Below are 25,069 nucleotides of genomic sequence, written 5' to 3' on the forward strand. Positions count from 1 at the left end.
TGATTGATGAGTTTTCATTATACTGATAATTGTATATATGTATATATGTAAATTATATGTCTGTATGTATGCATGTATGTATGTATGTATGTATGTATGTATGTTTGGCCTATGTTTGTTTCGGTTAGTCTGAATGATGCAATTTGTTACTAGAAAATTTAATGACTAATAAAATTTATGCCAATTGTTTCTATATGAAAATTTCCAATTTGCTGGTGTTTGCAATTTGTTGTTATTGTTGTTGTTGTTGTTAGGTCTGTTGTTGTTTTTGTTGTTGATACAGAGCTTGTTAGGTTCTCCATGCTTCCTGGTTGGTCCTGAGTGCCTGGCGGCTGGCAAACAATTTTGCGGACTGCAACATAATTTTGGCAACCGAAAATTTTGACGTGCATAAATTAAATTGCAATTGTATGCGTAAAGTTCAATGTAATCAAGAAATCATAATAATCAAGTGAAGAGCCAAAGCCAACAGAAGCCACAGGACCAAGGGCTTGAGAGAGAGAAAGAGAGAGAGAGAGAGAGAGAGAGAGAGAGCGGGGGAGACAGAGACAGAGAGCTTCTGGAGTGCCATCTGACATAAGTTTCTTGAAGCTCAATTAAAATTCATGAGAAATGTTGTAATTAGGCTTGATTAGCATCTTAATATTCATTTTACGATTGTTTCCACTCACCCATTTACTCACTTTCTGCCATTTTGTTTATAGCAATATGCAGCCACACTAATTGAATTGAATTGAATTGACTAACCCCCCCCTCACCCACCCCATAAACCACACACACTAAAAATATGCAAGTGAAAATAGATTTTTTCGACTGATCCAAAAACGAAATCCTTTTTGTTGCCCACCGAATTCCTCTTAATTAAGCCAACTTGTCGGCCAACTTGATGGCCAACAATTTCCTTAGGAATGAAAATACAGCCCGAAAAAGAAATAGAAAAAGCAAAAACAAAAAAATAAGAAGAAAAATGCCAACTTTTTGCAGCAAATTTATGAAAATGACTTCGACGAAGTCGTAGCACAAATAAATAAAATGAGTAAAGAAAACAAGAGGCGCGCAGCGCGTTCAACCAAAGAGACCAAGGGCGGATTGGTATGGGTGCTGGGATGGTGGGTGGTGGCAACACAAACTAATCACAATAATCACGCTGAAATAAAATTAATAAAAATGCGTGGCCCGTTGGCACGGCAAGGAGCATTTAAGAACATAAATAAAAATTAGCAAAACCAACAACAAAGAAGGAAAAGGCAAAGGCAAACACAGCAGAGAGAGGGGGTGAGACACAATGGGGTAAAGGAGGGCTGGCAGTCGGTAGGACTTTTGGCTTCAACTTGGACTTGGAGTTGGTAATAAAAGCCACAAATATAAAGAAATTACACAAAACTGCGACGACGACGACGACGACGACGACGACGAGAACGACGATGACGATGCGGAGACGGGAATGAGGATGAGGCCGACTGGATGAATGGTGAAGGTGCAGCTAATAGATGGGATGGGGTAGTTGGCCACACACCGGAAAAGTTAAAGCAGCTAGCGAATAAACGAAAAACTAATAAAAGCCTTTGACCAAACCCAACACCAGTACATGGAATGGCAAACTGTGTGTGTGTGTGTGTGTGCGTTTCCGTAGAGGGAAGAAATAGAGAGAGGAAAAAAACAAACAAGGTAGCAAGCAACAAACTGTTGTTAAAGGTAAAACAGCGACTTTCAGATTCCTAATGACCCTTAACTCCAATAGAGAGGGGCGAAAGGTGTAGGCGAGAGAAAAGCCTTAGCTCACCTGCTGAGGAGTTGCCCTGGCGACGTCACCTAATGACGACAAGGACTAGGAAACATTGTCGCCATCGTTTTGGCTGGCTGTCTTGCTGGCTAGCCTCATTCCCCACATCTTCTAATTGAAGTCAACGAAACTTCCGATCATAAAAATAATTAACTTTTAGTGTAAAATGCCAGAAAATCATTTGTTCAGACAGACAGGGCACATAGAGAAAAAAAAACGTATGATGGAGAGGGGAGAAAGGGTATACGGTATTATGCAATCAAATTGGAGATTTACTAGATGAAATGCTAGAAGTTTGGTAAGTTTTAAAAGTACAAATTGTCATAAAATTAAATGAAACAAATGTATATAAATTTTACGAAAAAAGGTACTTATTTCTCTTAATTATTACTTTTGGGTTGAGGTCTAAATCGTCGTTTTTTTCTTACCTGAACAGCAGGCTTCTTTGCAAGGGAAAGAAAGAAGAAGAGTAACAATTTAGGCAGTTTGGATTTCAAATATTTTATGATTGACGCTAAAAAGTATATGCAATTCATATCTAATTTTGATGATTAATATCTCATTCTATGAGGGATTTGATGGGTTTTGGGGCTCAATTTATAAATTAAGGTATACAGATTTTCTTAGTTTTATTAGACCTACAACTTCATCTTGGTGTTCAAAAGGAATTTCCAATATTTAGATGTGCTGATTCCAATTTGGGGGCTCTTTATTGAAATGCATCAGAAAAAAAAGCATAGTTTACAAAATTTACGGTATAAAATAGTAATAAATTGATCAACAATGAAAACTATAAACAGTCTCATGCAATCTGTTTAATAATATTATTTAAAAATTAAATATTTAAAACTCTGCCATTACTGGACATGAATTTTTGATATGAAATGTCAAAGAAGAAGATGACAAATTGGAAAGACTATAGTTCAATCTATGGATCCAAAAACAATACCTGTGAATGAAAATTGATTCATTGGTCCAATTTTGCTTGTTTCTTATTTAAACTCGAACCCTAAAATTATAATTATACTATTTCACATTGGAAAAATCTTTCAATTTTTCTATGAGAAGTTTAAACCAGAGGCCCGGGGCTAACTTAGACCGTGTCAAAGTTTGAATACCCTTGCAACTTTTTTGGTAACTCTTTCCTTATTCTTAGCCATTAAAGTGGAAACATGTCATATCAAGAAAGGCTAATGTTTGCGAAAGAACGGCCTACAATCTTAGCATAGGAAATAACGAACTTATTGACCAAAGTCACTGTTTTCCGCCAATCGTTCCTATCGGAGCTATATGATATAGTTACTCGATCTTCATCAAATTCGACACAGTCATTAACAGATATATTAAACTAACAAATATTTAATTTGAAAGCAATCGCGCTAAAAGTAACGAAGTTATTCAGAAAAGTTGCTGTTTTCGACGGATCGTTCGTGTAGGAGCTCTATGATATAGTCACCCGATCTTCATCAAATTTGGCAGAGTCATTTATAGGTGTAATAAATCACCAATGTTAAATTTCATGATAATAGCTCAGAAAATAACGAAGTTATTGAGAAAAGTCACTGTCGTGACTTTGGCGTTTGTATGGAAGCTATATGATATAGTGGTCCGATCCGGCTGAACCCGAGATATACAACGCCTGCAGTATATACAAGCCTACATGCAAAATTTCAGCTCTCTAGCTTTGACGGTCTAGGAGGAGTTTGCGTTGATCCAGACGGACGGACATGGCTATTTGAACTCGTCTCGTCGTGCTGATCAGGAATATATATACTTTATATGGTCGGAGATGCTTCCTTCTATGCGTTGCACACTTCTGATCAAAATGAATATACCCTTTTTGCAAGGGTATAAAAAGCTTATGTGAAGAAGCTATGTCAAAAGTCAAAAAAAACCGAGAAAAATATGTATAAAAGAAAGAATACCAAAGATTTGTAATCATAAATAAAGACAAACCAGGCCATGTGATATTCAATTCTGCTCTACTCAGAACATCTCATATCATTTCAGTAAGAGTTTATTGCTTGATCACGAAATTGAATGGAAAACTTTCTGCAACATATAAAAAGTATCCAAAAATATCTTGAGGAAAACATTTCATCAAATGACAAAATGAAAACATGCAGTTGTTCGTTTTGGTTCTCTTTCAACTATTCACAGATTTGCATATTTTAAATTGAAAGCAATAATGTGAAGTAATCTCAGGTATTTTTTTTTTTGTTTTTTTTTTTCTTTCTTGTTGATGAATATTGATGAGATTGGAATTCATTCTGTATTCTGACCCTTTTTACCCGCTCTCACCTTGTTAATTTTGTACAAATTTTCTCCTACTTTACACGTTGCGTTACCTCGATAACCGAATTCGGGCAAATGATTCATCGTTTCGCATTTTTTACCAAAACTGATGGGTAAAGTGCATAATATATAAACCTTTATGTACCAACAAAAGTGAAAAAGTAAATCGCCTCGATTTCCACCTTTCAACATGTTTGCTGTGTCCACCAGACGTTGGTTTTTGTTGCTGATGTTGGTGATAATGACCATCCTTCTGCTTGCACTCCTTTGCCTCGACTTGCCTTGCCTTGCCTTGCCTTACCTCAGCTCACCTCAGCTCAAACACTCCACTTTGCTTCACCCAGGCAGGGTGTGCGTGCTGAGTAGGCTCTTGAGCCGCACAACACTTCCGGTTGCCACTTGTATTGCTCTATATGTCTGTGTGTGTGCGAAGCCTTTTAGCTTTCGAGTGTTTCTTTACATCTTCTACATCCGATGTCTGTGCAACTTCTCCAACTCCTTCTAATGGCATCAGGCTCCTCTATGGTTTTTGTATGTGCATTTCACCATGAATGGCAACAGATTCTGAGTTTATTCTCGTAATTAGCCAACTCGTTTTAATTATTTTTAAGTTGGCATTTGATTTCCTATTTCATGGATCTGCAGGGCAACTAAATAATTGGACAGTTCTCGCATTCGATTCCGATCAAAATAAGTCACTTTGAAATTGTTTAGTCGCTGAATTAAAATAGTCAAATTTCCGTAAAATAAGACAAGAAAAATCTGTTCTCGATTCTGCTTTAGTTTTTAAACCTTGGAAGTTCTTAATCCGACTCGGATATATTTCTGCTATTCAGTTACAACTTCTTTTGTTTAAAAGGATTTTAGTGGACATATATTTATTCCGTGAGTTTTGAGAGAAACAGCGGATATCGAGACAAATAAGGAAATGTAAGCTGATTAAAAAAAAAAAGGAAAAAACGGAAGTAATAGTTTTGTTGTTCACTTGAAATTTATATTCATTTATTTAACTACATCTAAATTTGATTAGCTTTTTGAGGTGTGGAAAGAAATACATATAGTTACGTTATTCCTTAAGGTTGACACATGTTAAAAATTTTGATAATAGCAAGACTTTTTTATTTTTAAAGGAATTTTTTGATAATTGTTGTCGTTAAAAAGTTAAATAGCTGATAAGAACTGTCCTGTGTCAGACAAACGCTTTTTTCTCGAGTTTTGAAAGAAGGTGTGGTTAATAAAATTTCTCAAAATCATCAAACTAGAATATTTTAAAGACAATATCTTATTTATTTGTGACATAACACAGGACCAAAACAAATGGATTTTCCATGTAAAATTATTATGTTTAATTTTACAATTCTTACAAATTCTCATAGCTGTAGTCACACAGATTGAATTGTTTTTGTCTTTTTCATATCAAATCATTCAGTCCACAGGAATTGTGTTGGCCAACAAAGTGCCTTATATAATTCCAAATTAATAAACTCTCAGTTCCTTAGCAAAGTCTGCTGATAATAGAACTTGGTGGTTCCTGAATTAGCTTTACAGACAACTTGCTCACTTTTTTGTGTTGCTTTTAAAATAATCTTCTTTTGGAAGATTGACGTCGAGCCGGCCAAATTGCAAGGTTTGATTTCAATTTCAAATGGGTCGTAATCTAACCAGAAAACTCTCAAAATTTAATTTAAAAATGAATAATTTAAATTACATTTTTTCAAATACTGTTTTTTGAATACATATCCAGTCAATCCAGAAAATCCTTATTACACTAATATAATAAAACACCCTAATGTATATTTACAGGATATGAGGTCCTCGCGGCCAAATTTCTGTTGAACTGCACGATATTTAAAAGAGTTAAACTTAATTTTTTGCAATAATTTTAGCGTAAAAGCGAATGGTTCTTATCTATTAAACAGAGAAATGACTTTTGCCATATTTCGTTACTGTGATTCAGTAAACTTATTTCCTATTATATAAAAAGATATATACATATATGAATATTTATGCATGTATATATGCATATATGCATGTGTGTAGACAATGCCCTTTCACTGCACTTAACTGGCAACCTGTCTGTCTATTTGTCACTTGAAGTGTTAGCATAAAAGCTATTTCTCCATCGGCAACTTCTTTACTCTCTTCCTTTTTTTTTTTGTTTAAGCATTCGTGTGTTTGTTTGCATCACTCTGCCTGTGTCTGTGTGTGTGTTTGTGTGTTAGATATAGAGCTACTCTATTAGCCGCATTTTAATTCAGTTACTTAAGTTTAGTGTGAACACAACAATTTCATACTTGGTCACACAGACAGACACACAGAGAAACAACCAGGCAAAGGGACACACAGATATTCGCACACATTCAAGCGCACACAAGAATCTTTTACTGCAACAAATTTTTGCATTTCATTTCTCAGTCACAGTCTCAGTCTGTCTGTGGGTCAGTCTGTTGGTCAGTCAGTCAGTTGCCGCATTGACCTCACATTGTTACAAAAATGACCTAAGTCTCTCTGTCTCCTCCTCCCTCTCTCAAGTCACTTGGCAAGTTATATATAATCTTTGCCCATTGCTGGTGCTCCAGCTGCTTTTCGTTTCTCTTTTTGTTTTGCCCATGTGTGGCTTCTGCTTTTCTGTCTCCCTCTGCTCCATCTCTTGCGTTGTGTGGTCAAAGGTAAAAACTTTTTGTCAAATTGAAAATGTTTACTGCTTTTTCCTACTTTTCCTCAAGAGTTTTGCATCAAAGTGGGCCACAGAATGAAGAGGGTGGGGGCGGAGGGCAACCGGAATCCAGATGCATTTGCTCAGGCGGCAAAAAACATCTCAAATTAGATACATTTTATCGCTACACATGAGAGATAAGCCCAACGGCAGCAAGTGTGAGGGGGAGAGCAATATACAGAAGACGAGATATAAAGTTGAGAAAGTTTTGAGTGATATGCATACGACGACGACTTTTTTTCTTCCACCTCAAGTATTTAATTTGATTTGAAATCTTCTTTGTTTTTTGTTTTCTTTTCCTTTGTTTTGTCTATTTAATTTGATTTTGTTATGCGAGTGGGGCAAAGTCTAAACTAAATTAGTGGTATCCAAAGGAGAACAAACTTGTACAAACTTACAAAATTACAAATAAGTGGAAAAGGTTTAAATACTATCTTCAAATTCTTTTTTGAAACCCTTAACTTTACTTCGTGAGGTAGTAAATATGTGAATTTGTATATACTTTCCAATAGAATCAGCCACGTGATTTCAATAGGCTTCTATATCCCTCTGATAGGCAAAATATGCAAAATAGAATAAAATTTAACTAGTCAGTTAAAACGAAATCAATGTCAAAAGCAGTTTTCGATTATATGCTCACTCGTTCCTTCTCTATGCCTACTATACATACATATATATAGGCCCCTATATTCATTTTCATTTCAATTTTTCCGCCTCTCTGTGATGCTCATCATTCATGTGTCAATCAAATGCAGAAATTGCAAACAAAAAAAAAAAAAAAACAAAGAAAAATATAAAACTTGCACTGAGTCTGAAAGGGAAATAAAAAATATATATTTAACGAAAATAAGAGAAGAATTCTCTTGCCAAATGCAAATTGAAACCAAGAGCAGCCTAGAGTTTTTTTTTTTTTTTTTTTTAATTCATTTATTAAGTGATAGAAATATATACAAAGAAGGAAAGGAAATTTGGAAAAAAGTTTGCGAGGGGAAGTAGCTTGTGTGGTACTGCCAGCGAGGGTATTGCTTCACACAGGCGTGCTTCCACCCGCTTCCTGCTCTCAGGTCATTCGACTCGACTCAGCTGCTCCACTCTGCGGAGCTCAGTCATGGCGATAGCCGCGAACTCGTTGAATGCCTCCCAGTTTTCCCTGCGACGAATCATCATTGGGACCAAGTTGGATACCGTGATTTGCTCCCCGAGTTCCGCCTCGAGGTGTTCTCTCTCGGTTTCGAAGCGTCCGCACTTGAAGAGGACATGTTCGGCCGTCTCGTCTTCTCCATTGGCGCACCATGCGCACTCTGGGCTTGATGCGTGTCTAAACCGGTGTAGGTAGCCACGGAAGCACCCGTGACCGCTCAGAAGTTGCGTCGAGAAGAAGTTGACTTCTCCATGGGCCCTGGCCAACCAGTCTTTTAGGCTTGGGATTAGCCGATGGGTCCATCTGCCTTTTTGCGACATATCCCATAGCGATTGCCACCTTGCTATACTTATTTCGCGCGCCTGGACCCGTAGCAATTCTTTTTCGGTTGGCACTAAGTTTGGCTCTTTTAGTGCCCAAAAGAGTCTTTTGGATTCATCGGCCAGGATTCCGACTGGGATTGCGCTTGCTAGTACCATGGCTGCGATACCTGAAATCGTACGAAATCCGCAGCAGACCCTTAGTGCGCTGATTCTAAATATTGAGTCCAATTCTCTGGCGTACGATTTTGTGGACATTGCTTCTGCCCAAACGGGCGCGCCGTAAAGCATGGTTGCCTTGATTACGCCATGCCACAGCGTTTTTCGGCTCTGGCTTGGTCCTCTTGTGTTGGGCATCAAGCGTGATAAGGCAGAGCAAGTTATTCTGGCCTTTTTGGCCGTTGCCGAGAGGTGATCTTTGAAGTTGAGCCTTGAATCGATGAGTACTCCAAGGTACTTTATTGCCTTTTTTGTTTTAATCTGCGTGCCGCCGACCTGTATACTTGCTGTCTCCACCTTTTTCCTACTGCTTACAAGAACAGCTTCTGTTTTATTTTCGGCCAGAAGAAGGCCCGTTGTAGCCAGCCATTGTTGCACTCGAGCGATCCCGTTCGAGCACATTGTCTCTACTTCGCTCAGATTTTTTGCCACACTTACTACGGCTACGTCATCAGCAAAGCCTACAATCTCGACCCCAGCAGGCAATTCCAAATTTAGGACGCCGTTGTACATAGCATTCCAAAGCAGGGGTCCCAGAACCGAACCCTGTGGGACACCTCCAGTGATGTTGTATATTTTCTCTCCTTCAAGTGTGTCTGCGTGTAGACTTCTATTGGAAAAGTAACTACTTATTACCTTCCATAGATAGTGTGGTATGCCGAAATTTCGCAGGGCATCTAGAATGCAAGGCCACCTTGCCGAATTAAATGCATTTTTCACATCTAAAGTGGCTATAATGCAATACTTCTTGGCACCTCCTTTCCATCGATCACCGGCTATTGCATTGCGTGCTATGCTCACCACTTTTTGGATAGCGTCGATAGTAGATCGCCCCTTTCGGAAGCCAAATTGGTTATCCGACAGTGCGTTGGCAGAATGTAGTGCCTCATCTAGTCTATCCGCTAGGATTCTTTCAAGCACTTTGCCTGTCGTGTCCAGAAGGCATATAGGTCTGTATGCTGTGGCTTCGCCGGCTTGCTTTCTTGGCTTTGGTAGCAGCACAAGCTTTTGTCTCTTGTACAGATCTGGGAAGACTCCGTCATTAATGCATTTGTTGAATACAGACGCGAATATATCCGGATGCTGGTACGCCGCAATTTTTAGAGCTTCGTTGGGGATGCAATCGAGGCCCGGGGACGACCTGACTCTGGTTCGCGCAACAGCTGCCAGTAACTCCCGTACACTTATTGGAGGTATAGTTTCCACATCCATTGGTGCTGCGGGACTATTGGTGGGTGGCTGGGGGGGGAAAAGTTCTCCTACTATGCGGTCCATGTCATCAACAGAGTGGGGCTCTGTCCTTTGGTTGGTTTTTAGCCTCTTCATCACGATTTTGTACGGTCTGCCCCATACATCGTTTTCCGCTTCTACAAGAAGGGTTTTTCTATCTCAAGCAAGAGATCGCCTTTTGCGGTGCGTCGTACCTTTTTTACGTTCGCTCCGATAGCCTTTAGATTCTCATCCTCGCTACGAGTGACAATTTTTAGCATTTCGCTGTACGTTAGGCTGCCCTTGTTTGCTATTAGAATAGCATCTGACCTGTGTCTTGGTAGTTTTTGCCTTGGCGCGGGCGTCCGTTTGGCCCTTCTGACCGTGACTTGCTGCCAGTCTGCACTGTTATCCTCTGGCTTGTTGGAATCGGCATGTTGGGAGCTGGCTACCCGCTCTTCATGAAACTGAGGGGCTCCTCGCTTTTTCTTTGGCGGCGTCTTTCGTTGCGTTGCCGCGTCCTCTCGTGGGCGTTTTGGTGTGTCTCTGCGCTCTGGCTCTGCTGTTTGCTTGCCCAGGAGTATTGCCGCTGGAGAGGTTTGCGTATTCCTTTCCTGAACATCCCTGGGTTTTTGGAACATACCCGCCAACGCTTTCTGGCAGAGCAACTCTTGGAGTTCTTTCAGCCTTACTATGGCTTGTTTTGTGCTCATATTGATATGTCGCACTGGCTTTTTGTTGTCGTCCCGCTTGTTAAACAAGTGATCTAACTGCCATACTAACACGCCAAGTTCGTCCAGCTCAGCTATGCGAGAGATCACTGGGGGACTGGGAGCTAAAGACGTTACGTCTGGGCTGTTAAGCACTGCTTGTGCACACGCTAAGGGTGTTTTGGCTGCGTTGCCATGTACTGGAGGAGGAGATATTCCGATCAACGGACGTCGGCCAAATACGGCTTCCTCGCTCATGTTGCCCAATGGATCACTCTCTGGCTGGGAATGGTGATCCAACGATGCCACAAATTTATCCATTGGTTCAAGAAACCCAGTTCGGAGGCAGTATCCAAACACAAAATTGCGGTAATGGTTACAATTTTGAATTTGAATTCAAATCCGGGCGGTTAATCAGAGGCGCCACCTGCCGATTTTATGGCTAGGGGCTCCCCTTGTCTTTCTTCGTTATTCAACACTGGGGCGATCAGATGTTTGTGCCGGTGTGAAGAAGAGGAAGAAATTGTGCAACAACAATGAAAATTCGCAGAAAACTGGAAAACTGGATAAAAATTCTCACCCACACCACGAAAAAACGGGGCCAATACTGAGAGGCGGGAAAAGTAAATGGAGAGGTGACTGGCTCCTCCCCTCGCCCCCGTCCGCCACAGTGGGCCAACCGGCTGGGTTATAAACTGGAGTAGGATCGGCAGTGGTTGCGGCCGACGAATCCCAGAAGCGTGGTATGTAACCAAGTTTGCAGAGGTCCTCCTTGACTAAAATTTTTTGATCTACAGGCCTTTTGTATGCCCGAATTTGGAGTTAACAACGGAGCACCCGCGGACAAAGATACGTTCTCTCGCAAGGTACAAGGTGTATTGAGCAGCCTAGAGTGTTTCTGCGTGTGTGTGTGTGTGTGTGCGTGAGAAGAAGTGTGTTTGAGTGTGGGCCAAGGGGTAGCCAGAGTGTCACGGGGTAAAACTCTACTCATTCGGGCGACACTTAAGTGTCCGCATGCATTGTCAGCAGAGCTAAAGGCAAAACAAAAAAAAAAGTGGGGAAAAAATGCAGGAAAACTGCAACTATAAAAATGAAGAAGAAATTATATAGCATACTTTTGAGGGGCGACAAGGCACGCAATGTAACACGGTAACACGTGCACTTGAGTTCCCTTAACATGTCTATACTAGTCAACAATAAAGCCAAACCGGGTATATTGGGCGCAACTGAAATCTATGCTACACAATTGATAAAGTTTAGTAAGTGAAATGTTAAATTTCTCTCAGCGTAATCGCTGACTTTTCTAGACTGATCATTTTAATGCTAAAACCAGTTTGGAACTGCAATTAAATGAAGCAAAAGACGAAGCTACTTTTATTAAAACAACATTTCAAACAAATAAAATTTGAAATTGCGTTTGCTTAACATGTTTGAATTTAAATAGAGTGTTTAACATTGCGTATACGCAATCAACTCTATAATATTACGTATACGCTTCAACTCTATATACATTATATTTACAACTTATTTTTATAGTAAAAAATATAGACGGTATATTGTGTTCGATCATTGAATGTATAAAATTTTACATTTTGCTTGCTGTTTTAAAGGATTATGCTGAAAGGTGAAAAAAAATGGTATTTTGCATGAGTACAGCAGCAGCAGCAGCGGCAGCAGCGCCACTATCAACAGAGAGAGAATTCTTTGGTAGAAGCATTTACTCGTATGTAATACTCTTAAAACGAATTTTTAGCTGCAACAAATAAATCTCTGTATCTCTCTATATAGAGTACGCATTGGTTATCAGAAAGAGAAACCCCAAAAAGAAGCCGTTTATAATTTTCTTTTCTTTTGTATTTACATACTTTTTCCTACAAATTACTCAAAAATAACTAGTAGGTCTTAATGTTACCTACTTATTGTTTATTTTTGTATGATGAAATTTTTGAAAAAATATTAAAAATTAATTGGAATGAATATCCTTCGAACTAAGTTTCTCTTCTAGTTCATGTAAGAATTAAATTAGGAGAGTGTTTTTGTTTTTTCTTTTGATCTTTTCGAAAATGCTCTTTAAGTTGACTAACAAAATGAATATAACCTTGTTTGCCATTCCATCTACATACACGAGTAGTTATATATAAATGTATATATGTATGTGTGTATGTATATATGTATTTTGTGTAAGTATATTGAAGAGCATCTCGCTTGAGTTTGCTTTCGGCCTCGTCTAACTACACTTATACATATATACGCAGAGGCTTACATACACACACACATATATATATATATATATACATATGTATATATGTATGCACACATAAACACGTACACCTACCAACCACATTCCTGTGCGAAAAAGAGAAAGTTAAATTAAAAATGTCAAATTGCATACATTTAGGAGCTAATGAAATAAGTTAAGCGACAACAACAACAACAAAGCGTTATTGCTAGTGCTGAGAGCACTGCGTTAAGTACCCACACACACAAATTCACTCCCGGTGTATGTGTGTGTGTGTGTGTGTCTGTGTGTCTGTGTATGTGCGCACTGCAATTTGAATTAATTTGACTTTTTTATGAACTTTAAGTATGCCAAACAGCAGCCCAGAGCAGAGCTACTCTATGTTATAGTTGTTGTTGTTGTTGTTGTTGTTCTTGTTGTTGCTGTTGCTTTTGCTCCACTGTGTTATTCACATTTTGGTTTTGTGAGCTTGTGGCATGCCTTAGGTAAATGTGTGTGTGTCTGTGTGTGTTTGACGATGAAACGTTGATGAGTTGTCAGTTAAGCTAATAAAAAAAAGAGTAGAGAAAAAAAAGTAACTAACTAGCATAAAAAGTGTCAGTAGGGTAATTTCAAGGTTTCTTTTTGCAAAAAACATGGCATAAGAATAAAAACAAATATGAAATATTAAATTATGAGAATATTCAATGGATCAGAAAAAGATCTTAAGGGTTTCAAAAAAAAAAAATAGCAATGACAACAGTAAACTAAATAATTAGTTAAAATTAGTAGAAAATTTCAAAGGGCTAGATTAAATTATAAGATTATTAAATTAAGAAATTAGATATTATACAATAATTTAGCGTCACAAGAACTTGTTTTAGAAATTTTTGCAGTTTCTTGCGGATTATTTACAACAAACAATATTGCTCAAAATCAAAATTTCTTATTAAAGTGGATTTGATTAGGAGTATCTCAAAATATTCTGGTGCTCTAAATAGATAAAATTATATGTAAGTATATGTATATAAATATATGTATATAGTAAAGATTTAGTGGAAGATTTTAAGTCTATTGAATTTTGTGAATAAAAGGGAACAGAAGAAATGATTTTTCATAATTAAACAAATATATATAAACAGAGCTATCTATGGATCAAACAAAGAATTCAAAACTAGAAAAAGGCTTTTGTTTTTTTGGGACTAATTCCAAGGGAATAAAAAAAAGAACAATAAGCACGATACAAAAAGAAATTAAGTCTATGAAAGGTTCGGAGAAGATTGTCGGGACAGTAAGAAAGATCTCAATGTTTCCTCTTAGGCTTTTCCTTTACATGAATCTATTTGCAAACCTATCTACATATTCCTGATTCTGCATTTTGCCTTTAAAACTTTTCAATCGACTCGATATTTTATTTCTTATACTCTTTTATATACAGGGTATATTAATTTCGGTCTAGTGTGTGCAACGTTTAGAATTATAAATATATAATATATAATAGCCAAGTGCGTCCACCTCACTGTCCGTTTGTGAGCTTCTATATACTTACAAACAGTAGGCACTGTAAGTAAATCTAGGATTCAGCCGGATCGAATCACTGCTTGTATTATATAGCTGGCACAGGAATAATAACTCTGTTATTTAATTAAGATTTGGTGTCTGTATCATATATTGTATATATTCTTTTTTGGAAATTCAACTTCTTAGTTAAAATGTTGCGACAGAAAAACGTGCAAGAGTATACAAATTTCGGCAAGGCCGAGGTAAGCTGAATCTTCTGGTTTCTTTTTTCTTGCTATCGATTCAGACTCGACTGAGTTGAAGTTGAAGCAACTTCAATGACAATTTGTGATTAGTTGAGAAGTAACATAACGTTGCTGCTCATGTTGCCTCATGAGCCTTAAGTAGTCGTTGTGGCAACGGAAACTGGAATGGTAAAATGGAGTTGCATGAACTTGAGAAGCCCGTGATGGGTGGGGGAGGAGGGGTAGCTCAATGCGGAGTTGAAAAACTTTTTGTCGCCATTGTTGAAACAAAAGTTTTGCAATCGCCAGTGCCTCATAAACTTAATATGCACATGCACACCAGAGAAAGAAAAGAAGAGAAAGAGTCCGTGTAAGCGAGAGAGAGAGAGAGAGAGAGAGAGAGAGAGAGAGAGAGAGAGACAGAATGAGAGAAGTATCCGCATAATATGCGAACTGGGTTCTATCATAAATGAAAGTTATGCCATTTTTGTCTGTTTGCCTTCAGCTCTTGGCCACAAATGAACGCTTGGAGAATTCGAATGAAAATCTTTTAGGTTAACAGATGTACTAGAGAGAGAGGTTAGAGGGTTGTAGGTAAGCAAAATATGTTGCTACCTATGCATGTACCATATATACATATGTATGTGTGTTAAGTGTCATTGCCAATTATTAACTGAAAGTATACACCCGCACATATACACAGCCCCACCACCGACAAGCACACACACATTCTAACAGCATTGCAGCAAAATAATCCTCTTTTGAAGGCCGCAATAACCGCAAGAAAATTTATTTTAAGCTAATTTTCGTATTTTCACTTAATTTGCAGCTTGGTTAAAGGAAAGCTCCGAAGCTACCAAAAGAAAGCTTAAGCTCACACGCATACACACACACACACACGCACACTTACTTGTAAACTGTCAAGTGTGCGTCCCCTTCGACCCCACTTGCTCCTTGGGACCCCTTCTCCTTATTCTGCGTGAACCCACTAAAAAGTCAACGACAACTTTTGCCAGTTAGACTAATAATAAAAACTTAATACGGTAATCCACTTATGCCAACAGGCAGCAGAGAGCCAAACCCACAAAGCCGCCGCACAGTGGCTAAAAGTGGCAAATACGTGTGCATAGTAAGAAGAATCATAAGTAGATATGGGCAAACTTGTTAAATCTTAAATAGTCAAGTGAAAGTATATTAAACGTGAAAGAAAATAAGGACATGTATCCATCGGATTTAATCTAAAGTCACTTAACCAATCTATGCAACGCAACGGCGACATACGAAGTCGAAAGGCTTTAGTTTTAAGTAACGTAAATGCAAAATGACCAGTAGACCAGCTTTACCTATCTAGGTAAGATTCTTATTTTGAGCATGTATTTTTAGGCTTAATTAGCTTGGATAGCTTCCCATAGCTCGAATAAGCAAGGCTTTTTTTTGCATATGGTATAAAAGAGAAAGTAAGTATTATCTTATATCCTTGAGATAGAAATGGCCCAAGACCCTGGTATTTTTACCAAATTTGATAAATTTATTACCGGCTTATATTACGACCTGTATGAAATTTAAGTCAAATCTTGCATTTAAGCCAACTCGAGGTCAATTTTCAAAAAGAGGATTATTTTAAGAACCCCCAAGTTCCATCAACAGCAGACTTAGCTAAAGAACTTTAGAACTGCGATGGTATGGCTACTATGTTTTCAACGCTAAAACTAGTTGGGAATTACAACTAAATGAAGGGGAAAAATTTATTACTCCAAATTATAAATACTTTACAGACAATTCTTAAATATATTTTCATTTTGGCAAAACAACTAATTCATATTTAACCAAAAATGTTACTTGTTGTATAAAGACTTAGTTAAGGCCTGTTCTACCAAGTCGTTTTGAAACGAGAATCGTGGGCATTTCCGCTCCTTGATCGAAGTTTCTGTTCTCAATTCCGAGTGAAATGTCAATCGATTTCGTTCTCCAAGCCAAGTTCAAAACATTTTTGCTTCGCCTACTATTTCAAATTTATCAGCAATCAGGTACAAATTTTGATTTTCAATGCAAATCCTGAAATCCTGATAGAAATAACTCAGATTTAGGTTTTGAATGGTTCTTAAACTAATTCGATTTAAGTCCTAGCATTTATTTTACAACAATATTATTCGTCATTTGTTGGCAACCATAAAAAGCGGCAAAGAGCATTTCGATTAAAATCTTTTTGAAATTCCATTTCGACTTCTGTCATAACATTTCAATTCTTGTAAAGTAAGTAATTAAGTTTTTCCGACCTCACAAATTATTCGTATATATCCTTGATCCGCATCGACAGTCGAGATCTAGTTATGTCCGTCATCGAGTCGCCTTACTTACTTGATTTTGGTTTTAGTTTTTCTTTGATTTAATTTATATATAGACCAGAATCAGTGTGCAGAATTTTCGTAAGTTTTCTTCAATTTTTGTGTGTTTTGTTTTTGCAGAGTTTTTTTTTTCTTCGTCTCGTTTCGTTTGCTTTTTGGACAACCAAAGTTTTGCGGCGCGCACATTTTTCGTGTTGCTAACTTAACACTTTTGCTTAGGACACACACACACAGACACACTTACACACAGAAATAGAGGGAAAGAGAGGCATACATATATAAATTATGATGTGCGTGTGAATGTTTGGAAAGAGTCAACAAGCGGCAAAGGCAAACACACACACACACACACACTTTTGGCCAAAAAAAAGAAGAAAACTATAAAGTGTTTGCGGGATGTGATATGGGGAAGGGGGGACGATGGCGGAAGAGTGTGGGGAAGATGGAAAGTCAGTCTGTGCCCGAGACCGTTGACTTTGCCTCAACAGCAATTCAATTTGGCATGAAACTAACTATTGTGTGCTTGTGCGTGTGTGTGTGTAAGAGAGATGAGAATGAGTGCGTAACGGCATATTTATGGACCAGACTTGAGACGACACCAGAAAAACTGCAAGTGAAAAGACTGCGAAACAACCAGAAAAAAGCACACACAACGATACAAAAATCCAAAATAATGATACAAACAAATAGTTTAGATTAAACTCGACTTTGATATACCCTTTGTTGATTTTAGGGACGCAAATTACATATCAAAATAAGTCCGACGGCAAGGAGTAAACAAAAAAGCATTCAAGTGGGATATTTTTGGCTATATTTATTTAAAATCCTTATCCATGGTTATCTTTATTTTACCCTAAATAAAGATCCTAGTAGAATTCAATCGCTGTGTGCAGTGTTTTGGCAATGAAAAATAACTTGCCCCAAAAGAATCTTGAATGTTGCAATGGAATCTGGGGCGGGGGTGAGCTAGAAGGATTCAACAAGATAAAGATACTATAGTCAGTCTCTTTCCCTCCTTTTGGATTCTGTCGTTAACTTCGCTTTTCTTTCTGGTCTCTCTCTCCCTTGTATAAGCTGCCTTTTCACTTAATTGCAATCCATTCCCAGGCTGCGCACTGCGATAAGCGTATTAAGTTGGTATTTTTCTCGTTTACTTGACAGATTCGAATACATAAGTATTGGACCGACGGGGAATGGCGTGTGTTAAGGCATATAAATTTGATTATTTAGAGCATAATTCGATAATGTCATTTTATGTATTCCCAATACATATATATATTGACAGGATTAGAGCTGATAGATATAAGTATATAGTGAGAATTTCAGATAAAAAACAAATCAAAGCCTTAATATAATTTAATTGAACACTTATTCTATTTACTTCTAATAGAAATCTTTTTTGAGTTTTCAATTTTTGAATTGTTCTCATAAGTTGAACAAGTATTTTGAGAATTTTAAACTATGAAAGTTACTTAATCATATTTTTGAAAAATTCCCTAAGGTTTGACTCCCAAAAAGGTCGTTGTTGATTTTCGTTGTCGATTTCCTTTCCGGTGCAGCTTTTGCCTATTGACATTCTATTTTTTTTTTTTTGTGGCCTTGTTATACCATACACCCATAGGGTGAAATGGTATATTAAAGTCGCCAAAATGTATGTAACAGGCAGAAGGAAGCATCTCCGACCCCACAAAGTATATATATTCTTGATCAGGATCAAAAACCGAGTCGATCTAGCCATGTCCGTCTGTCCGTCCGTCCGTCCGTCCGTCCGTATGAACACCTAGATCTCGGAGACTATAAGAGCTAGAGCCACCAAATTTGGTATGCAGTCTCGTGTAGTATGTACGCTTAACGAGTTTGTTTCAAATTTTTGACACGCCCCCTTCCGCCCCCAGAATTTACATAAAACTGTTTTTCTTAAAAAGTATAGCAGATAGAAACATCAAATTTGGTTTATATACTCGTTTAGTTAGCGCGCAGAAAATAATTGTTCCAACTTTTTGCCACGCCCCCTTCCGCCCCCGGAATTTACATAACTCTGATTTTCTTAAAAACTATGAAAGCTACCGACATTAAATTTGGTATGCAAGTTAACTTAATAGACGCGCAGATATTGACTATTTAAAAATTTTGCCACGCCCATTTCCGCCCCCGAAAATTAAACAAAACTGATTTTCTCGAAAACTAACAAAGCTAAACTCACCAAATTTAGTATGTATATTGGCTTAGTATGCGCGCAGAATACATATATTTTAATATGTTGCCACGCCCACTTCCGCCTCCATAATTTAGAAAAAACCGATTAGCTCTTGCAATTTTTTGACCATCGCGATCAAATTTGGCAGACTAATAAATCTTATCTATTTCTATCAAACTACCAAATTTGAAATCGGACCAGAAACATACAAAATATACGTATGAACGTATTTTGCTACGCGATCCATAAGGGCAGAATTGGCCGTTGGCTAGTGGCGGCGCTAGAGTGCTTGTGTGTTTGTAGAATGAGCGAGATAGCAAATGGTATGAGGCATATTGAAACAATTTAGTAGACATACATTTGGTTTTCGAAATTTTAAATATTTGTTTCACCTGGTGTATGGTATACCCAAGTCGGCGAGACGACTTACTTACTTCATTTTTATTTTTATTTTTTTGTTCACCAAGTTCTACTACTTTAGGTTTAGGTTAAGCCTTAGCTCTAGCCTTAGCGGGCAGCTCATTTGAATTGCCTTCTCGTCGAGTGCCAAATGGGCTGTTTGCTTTTCATTTGCCATAGGACTGGCTCCGTCTTTGGCTGGGGCTTGGGCTACTTGCTCGATGTCTTCCCTGCTACCATCTACTGGGATGAGCTCTTTGTTGTTTTTGGCCAAAGCAAAAGTCAACGACGCATTGACTTTGAATGCAAATGGGCAATGGCAAATGCTGATGATGGCAGCAGGAGAAGTGGATGAGAAGCAATTTGCATGGCTTTCTTTAGGTGGTTTTTCTTTCTCAACTTCAACTCTGACTCCTCCACCTGTTCCATCTCTTAGCAATGTTGTTGTTGTTTGTTGCTGTTGTTGGGTGGGTCTGCGACAGTCGCGATAAGGATAAGCCACAGGAGACTTTGGCTGGCTTTGGTGTCGGAGCTGGTGCCGGTGCCGGTGCCATGCCGTTGCTGGTGCTGTTGCTACCTTACTTCTGCCTACCTGGTGTCCTGTCCGAGTAGAATACCTTTTTGGCGCCTATCGTCTTTCAATTAGTTTAATTAAATTGCAATTTTCTTATCTCTCCTGGGTACGGTAGTCCGGGAACCGGGAACAACAGCTGACAGCAACTGGCCAACTAAGCTTGGTTTATCCTGCCTCCTTTCAGGTCCTTCCTTTCTTCCTCTTTCTCGTCTCCTCCTTTCGTTTCTCAGGTTTTTCCTGGCTTTACACCCACATTTTGTATTGCATACTTTTAAGCGCATTTTGCCATTCCCATTCTCTTCGATTCTTTACAATTTCGTTTGTCTCGCACTTACCCATTTTGTTTTTGTGTTGATCGTTTCACTTTATAAAATCGTGGTTCCCATTAAAATTCGAATGCGTTTGCAATTTTTAAAATCCACCGAATAAATTTTTATTTATTAAAAAAAGGTACAGGAAGTATCTTTACCAAGAAGTTATTTTGATTAATAAAACTTTTTAAGTTTTTCTGATAACAAAATTATTATTTTGATTAGTTTTATTCGTAACATAATCGAATCCCTTGAAATCAAAAACTACATTTTAATGACACATATTTATTTCTTTCTTTTAGACAATGTCTGATCTGGAAATAAAAAAAATGAAGTAAGTAAGTCGTCTCGCCGACTTGGGTATACCATACACCAGGTGAAACAAATATTTAAAATTTCCAAAACCAAATGTATGTCTATTAAATTGTTTTAATATGCCTCATACATATGCTATCTCGCTCACTCTACAAACACACGAGCACTCTAGCGCCGCCACTTGCCAACGACCAATTCTGCCCTTATGGATCGCGTAGCAAAATACGTTCGTACGTATATTTTGTATTCTTCTAGTCCGATTTTAATCAAATTTGGTAGTTTGATAGAAATAGATAAGATTTATTAGTCTGCCAAATTTGATCGCGATGGTCAAAAAATTGCAAGAGCCAATCGGTTTTTTCTAAATTATGGAGGCGGAAGTGGGCGTGGCAATATATTAAAATATATGTATTCTGCGCGCATACTAAGCCAATATACATACTAAATTTGGTGACTTTAGCTTTGTTAGTTTTCGAGAAAATCAGTTTTGTTTAATTTTCGGGGGCGGAAATGGGCGTGGCAAAATTTTTAAATAGTCAATATCTGCGCGTCTATTAAGCTAGCTTACATACCAAATTTAATGTCGGTAGCTTTCATAGTTTTTAAGAAAATCAGAGTTATGTAAATTCCGGGGGCGGAAGGGGGCGTGGCAAAAAGTTGGAACAATTATTTTCTGCGCGCTAACTAAACGAGTATATAACCTAAATTTGATGTCTCTATCTGCCATACTTTTTAAGAAAAACAGTTTTATGTAAATTCTGGGGGCGGAAGGGGGCGTGTCAAAAATTTGAAACAAACTCGTTAAGCGTACATACTACACGAGTCTGCATACCAAATTTGGTGGCTCTAGCTCTTATAGTCTCCGAGATCTAGGTGTTCATACGGACGGACGGACGGACGGACGGACAGACGGACATGGCTAGATCGACTCGGTTTTTGATCCTGATCAAGAATATATATACTTTGTGGGGTCGGAGATGCTTCCTTCTGCCTGTTACATACATTTTGGCGACTTTAATATACCATTTCACCCTATGGGTGTATGGTATAATTATTTGTTGTTTTAAGTAAAAGAAAATGCAATTAAGTGAAAATTAGTTGAGGATTAATACATTTTAAATGAAGTAAGTAAGTCGTCTCGCCGACTTTGGTATACCATACACCAGTAAACCAAATATTTCAAGCATTTTCACATGCTTCTTACAAGCATATCTTAGTATCTCGCTCACTCAATCATACGAGCATCCTAGCGCCCCCACCAGCCATCAGCCAACTCCGGCCTTATGGAAAAACGTTTATATGCATAACTCGACTGTTTTTTATCCGATTTTGATCAAATTTTGTATTTTGCTAGATATTAGTATTCAATTTAAGTGTGCCAAATTTGATTGCATGAGGTAAAAAAATACGGGAGATAATCAAGTTTTTCAAATTACGGGGGCGGAAAAGGGCGTGGCAAAATTTTTATACATACAAAATGTGTGCATTTACTAAGCGAATATACATACCAAATATGGTGTCTCTAGCTGGAATAGTTTTTGAGTTAAACGCTTTTTTTTTTAATTGCGGGGGCGGAAAGGGGCGTGGCAAAAATTTGAAATAAACTTGATCACTCTACATACTACACGAGTCTACATAAAAAATTTGGTGGCTCTAGCTCTTATAGTCTCCGAAATCTAGGTGTTCATACGGACAGACGGACAGACGGACGGACGGACGGACAGACGGACATGGCTAGATCGACTCGGTTGTTGATCCTGATCAAGAATATATACACTTTGTGGGGTCGGAGATGCTTCCTTCTGCCTGTTACATACATTTTGGCGACTTTAATATACCATTTCACCCTATGGGTGTATGGTATAAAAAGTAATAAAAAGTAATAAAAAAAAACATAAATATAGAGATAAGATTAATAGTATTAAGGGCTTAGAAAAAAATACAAATAGAAAATTATGTACATATGTTTGTTTAACAACATAAGCAAGGTAATGTGAAGAAATCTGAAATCAAACTTCACACAAATGCATCTATCTGTCCGTCTCTCTCATTCCCTCTCTCTATATGTCTGTTCTCTCCCTTTTGGTCTATTTTCGTCATTTTACCACGCGTTGGTGGTTTGCTCATTTGGCCAGGCGCCAAAGTTACTTCACAAGGCGGGGAATTCCCCACTATACACTGGTCATGATGTCGTTCTTTTTTATTAAATGCTAAAAGATAAAATAGATAAAAAATCTTTTAATTTTTTACAAGAATTACAAAAAACAGAAGATGACATTTAAAAGTAAAAACTGAAGCAATTACATTTTGGCATTAGGTGACATCGTGATAATTTTGTTCATAAGAAAATAATAAGAAAAAATGCTCCAAAAAATTCAGCAAAATTCAGTCAATTCGCTGTTTGAAAAAAGTTTTGGAATATTTTGTAGATAAAAATCTTCTAAGCAAATATTGTTGGTAGACAATTTTAAGTTACAAGGCAGTCAAAAAGTTATGAATATGTTGCAATAATGAATGTTTATTTATTAACATCCTACGACATCGCCGCAGCACAATATTAACCCGATCTATTGCTTGGCTATCATTTAAAGGCCGAAACTGAAAACTATACTGTCTGAACAATGTGAATTTGGAAAAAAAGGAGTAAAGACGGATAAAAATGATACTTTTAACTCTATACTTTAATCATTGAACAAAATATTAATAAGGAAAAAAATGAAAAAAATGAGTTACTGCCGAGTTACTGCCGAACTGGCCCAGTGTGCACTGTCCAAACTTTTACTCCTCTAAGTATGCAACACACATACATACACACATAAAGAAAGCGGAAAAAAAACAGGAACTATCTAAAGTGCGACCGAATGACCTTTTTAATTCGTGGCCATGCACTTTTCGGCATCTCTTTCGCTCGTTTGGCATTTTCAAGGAAAGGGGCAAGTTTTGGCTCGGTTTTTTTCCTTCTTTTTGGTGTGAAATGAAATTTGCAGCTTCTGGCGCAGAAAGAAAGTTGCAAAGATTTTTATTTTAAGCGTGTCGCGTTTTTTGTTGTTGCTGTTTGCCTGTATACCTACCTCTAAGTGTGTGTGTGTAAGTGTGAGTCGTGTAAATGCGTTCAACTACGTGAATATCCACTATTAACAGTGGGTCAGAATAACACGAAATTTTGTTTCTTATTTATAAAATGATGTTCTTTTCATTTAAAGAAAAAATAAAGTTCCAAAAAATGTTCAAAATTATTGAGGTTTATAAACTTAAAAGAGAAATGTAAGCGAAATCTATATCAAATATTTATTCGACAGCTTTATAAATTGGCATCAAAGTATACTGTCTTAGTCTAACATAAGCTATTAATTCGCAAATTTTGGCTTAACAAGAATAAACAATATATCATAAGATGGAAGTTTCCTTTAAGTTACCAAAAAAAAAAAAAAGAAAACATTGAAATAAACGCATCAAATATTAAGATGGCAAATGGTACTTTATGTACTGGAGCTGATGGAAGAAAAAATTAAGGTCAATTTAACCAAGATTAGCGTTATGATTTGAAGTTTGAGACACATAAATGAAGAAATGTCTTTTTTTTGTGTGTTGTAAGGCAAGGCATCGATTCACAAGTCATCTTAACAAAGCTTTTAGCTTAACATAATGAAATACGCCAAACAATTAGTAGTATGTTACAGTGATTTTCTAATCTAATAACAATTTTTCAATTTACATAAATTAATATTTATAGAGGCTAAACGTTTTATATTTACTTAGTTATGTATATAAATAAGGCAGCAACTTAGCATATCATTGCCAGATATTGCCTTCTCTTCAACCTGTGGATGGTCCATCGCCTCGCAAGGGATCCAGCCAGACAGTGTGCATGCGTCTGCAGCCTTTCATTTCCTAAGAGAAAATCAAAGAAATTTGTGTTAAATATCAATTTCATACATTAAAGGTTTTAAGACGTTTGCCTACTTTAGAATAACTTTGCAATAGCCTTGGAGACGTGTCCAGTAAGACCAAAAGTCCATATTATTTGCATACTTTTAGGCTGTAGCATTATGACAATAAAAATGCGTCTTGTAAATGGAGTTTAAAACATTTACGGAATATCGTCCGATAGAAGGTTAAATTGAGCTTTAATGAGCAAATTCACCGTGTTTCAACTGAAATCCTTGATTGGAAGATAAGATCTAACATAAACCACTGTAACAAAAGTCCCTTGTCTGCAAATGAAGTCTGTTCGCGGTGTCTATGCATTCATGTGTGTGTGTGTACGTGTCCGTATCCGTGTCCATGAGTGTGTCTCTCTGTTAAAATCAGCTTAAGCATTAGTGCTGGTCCCTACACACATGCCATTTCGTCCCGACACCTGCTTCGACCTGCTCCACCTGCTGCTGCTTAGCCGCATCTTTTGCAGTGCTTTTGCCCAGCCAACGCTGCTTTGCCCATGTGGCTGGCTAAGGTCAAACCCATTTGACTCTCTGAGCAAATTGCAGCGCCATACTTCAGGCAAGCGACATCGTTACACCTGACCGACCCAGTACACAAACACATACACACATACACACACACACACACCCG

This window comes from Drosophila willistoni, unplaced genomic scaffold, assembly GCF_018902025.1.
Source record: "Drosophila willistoni isolate 14030-0811.24 unplaced genomic scaffold, UCI_dwil_1.1 Seg143.1, whole genome shotgun sequence".
NCBI lineage: Eukaryota > Metazoa > Arthropoda > Insecta > Diptera > Drosophilidae > Drosophila > Drosophila willistoni.